Raw genomic sequence first — 3,331 nt, 5'->3', positions numbered from 1 at the left:
CTATGCATAGATGACAACAGAGAGTAGCAGTGGTGTAAAGGGGGGGGGAGGGGGGGGCACTGCAAATAGTTGAGTTGAGTTGAGTTTATTTTATTTTTACAGGGACAGTGCACATTAATCAACGTTTCAGTAAAAGGGCCGGTTTTAGCCAGCTGGCTAATTTTCAACCACGGTCCCTGGGCAGGTTATTAAAAACAATTACAATATAGACAATCATTGAGCAGTGAGCACACGCAGAGCAACATAGGACAAGCAAGACATAGCATACAGACAGAGCAACATAGGACAAGCAAGACGTAGCATACAGACAGAGCAACATAGAACAAAAAGCAGCAAGACAAAATTCATAAAAGCAACAAAGTGTTTCCACACCTCACAAGCTACAGACAACAGACATTATGGAAAGCGGCAATACACAGCTAGGGATTAGGGATTATGTTCACAAATCTGATTGACCTTTAGCCATGTCTTCATGCATTTTGTGAAAGTGTGATATGTGGTGCAGTTATGTGTGTCTGATGGCAGTGTATTCCAGACATGGGAAGCTCTCACAGAGAAAGCGGATTTACTAAAGGTGCTTTTCCTTAAGGGAACTATACAGTCACCTCTCATGGCAGACCTTGTGGATCTGCTGCCYTATGTTTGGGTTTTCTGTTTAACAAAAATACTGAGTGGAGGGGGAGCCAYGCCATTTAGGATCTTGAATACAAGACATGCATCGGTGTATTGCACAAGATTTTCCCAACTCAGGAGCTCATGCTTTCTGAGGATGTAACAGTGATGATGGCTATTGGGCTTCCTATCAAGCACATTGAGAGCCTGTTTGTAGACAGACTGAATAGGTTTTAATGTTGTACAGCAAGCTTGGGCCCAACTAGTCAAGCAGTATGTTAAGTGGGGGAGTATCATAGATTTGAAGTACAGTTTTGCTACCTCTGTAGTCAAACAATTTCGTATAAATCGGAAATTAGCTAGGTTTAATTTGGTTATCTGAATTATCTTTTTCACATGCTTTTTAAAAGAGAGGTTGGAATCAAGTATGATGCCAAGGTACTTAAAATCAGTCTGGGTAGCCATTTGACTAGATGTTCAGGAGTCTTATGGATTGGGGATAGAAGCTGTTAAGAAGCCTCTTGGACCTAGACTTGGCGCTCCGGTACCACTTGCCGTGCGGCAGCAGAGAGAACAGTCTATGACTAGGGTGGCTGGAGTCTTTGGAAATGTTTAGGGCCTTACTCTGACACCGCCTGGTATAGAGGTCCTGGGTGGCAGGAAGCTTGGCTTCAGTGATGTACTGGGCCGTTCACACTACCCTCTGTAGTGCCTTGCGGTTGGAGGCTGAGCAGTTCTCATACCAGGCAGTGATGCAACCAGTCAGGATGCTCTCGATGGTGCAGCTGTAGAATCTCTTGAGGATCTGAGACATGCCAAATTGTTTCAGTCTCCTAGGTTTTGTCGTGCCCTCTTCATGACTGTCTTGGTGTGCTTGGACCATGTTAGTTTGTTGGTGATGTGGACACCAAGGACCTTGAAGCTCTCAACCTGCTCCCCTGCAGCCCCGTCGACGAGCACGCCCGTAATGGGGGTGTGCTCGGTCCCCTTTTGTCTGTAGTCCACGATCATCTCCTTTGTCTTGATCACGTTGAGGGAGAGGTTGTTGTCCTGGCACCACATGGCCAGGTGTCTGACCTCCTCCCAATAGGCTGTCTCATCGTTGTCGGTGATCAGGCCTACCACTGTTATGTCGTCAGCAAACTTAATGATGGTGTTGGAGTCGTGCCTGGCCATGCAGTCATGAGTGAACAGGGAGTACAGGAGGGGAGTGAGCATGCACCCCTGAGGGGCCCCTGTGTTGAGGATCAGCGTGGCGGATGTGTTGTTACCTACCCTTACCACCTGGGAGCGGCCCATCAGGAAGTCCAGGATCCAGTTTCAGAGGGGAGTGTTTAGTCCAAGGGTATTTAGCTTATTAATGAGCTTAGAGGGCACTATGGTGTTGAACGCTGAGCTGTAGTCAATGAATAGCATTCTCACATCCTTTTGTCCAGGTGGGAAAGGGCAGTGTGGAGTGCATTAGAGATTGCATCATCTGTGGATCTGTTGGGGCGGTATGCAAATTGGAGTGGGTCAAGGGTTCCTGGGATAATGATGTTGATGTGATCCATGACCAGCCTTTCAAATCACTTCATGGCTACAGACGTAAGTGCTACGGGTCGGTAGTCATTTAGGCGGGTTACCTTAGTGTTCTTGGGCATAGGGACTATGGTGGTCTGCTTAAAACATGTTGGTATTACAGACTCGGACAGGGAGAGGTTGAAAATGTCAGTGAAGACACTTGCCAGTTGTTCAGCGCATGCCCGCAGTACATGTCCTGGTAATCCGTCTGGCCCTGCGGCCTTGCGAATGTTGACCTGTTTAAAGGTCTTACTCACATCGGTTGCAGAGAGCATGATCACACAGTCTTCCCGAACAGCTGGTGCTCTCATGCATGTTTCAGTGTTATTTGCCTCGACACAAGCATAGGAGTAGTTTAGCTCGTCTGGTAAGCTCGTGTCACTGGGCAGCTCTCGGCTGTGCTTCCCTTTTTAGTCTGTAATGGTTTGCAAGCCCTGCCACATCCGACGAGCATCAGAGCCGGGGTAGTACGATATGATCTTAGTCCTGCATTGACACTTTGCCTGTTTGATGGTTCGTCAGAGGCTTCTGGTTGGGGTATGTTCGTACGGTCACTGTGGGAACGACGTCATCGATACATTTATTGATAAAGCCAATGACTGATGTGGTGTACTCCTCAATGCCATCGGAGGAATCCCGGAACATATTTCAGTCTGTGCTAGCAAAACAGTCCTGTTGCTTAGCATCTGCTTCATCTGACCACTTATTTATTGACAGAGTCACTGGTGCTTCCTGCTTTAATTTGTGCTTGTAAACAGGAATCAGGAGGATAGAATTATGGTCAGATTTTCCAAATGGAGGGAGAGCTTTGTATGCGTCTCTGTGTGTGGTGTAAAGGTGGTTCAGAGTTTTTTTTCTTTCTGGTTGCACATTTAACATGCTGATAGAAATTTGGTAAAACGGATAGGAGCGCCGCCTCTGGGTGAGCGTTTTCTTGTTTGCTTATGGCGGAGTACAGCTCATTCAATGCTGTCTTAGTGCCAGCCTCAGTCTGTGGTGGTATGTAAACAGCTTCGAAAAATTCAAATGAAAACTCTCTTGGTAGTGTGGTCTACAGCTTATCATGAGATACTCTACCTCAGGCGAGCAATAGCTTGAGACTTCCTTAGATATCATGCACCAGCTGTTATTTACAAAAATACATAGTCCGCCGCCC

This window comes from Salvelinus sp. IW2-2015, linkage group LG16 (assembly GCF_002910315.2).
Source record: "Salvelinus sp. IW2-2015 linkage group LG16, ASM291031v2, whole genome shotgun sequence".
In the NCBI taxonomy this organism is placed as follows: Eukaryota; Metazoa; Chordata; class Actinopteri; order Salmoniformes; family Salmonidae; genus Salvelinus; species Salvelinus sp. IW2-2015.
This window is presented reverse-complemented; position numbering follows the sequence as displayed.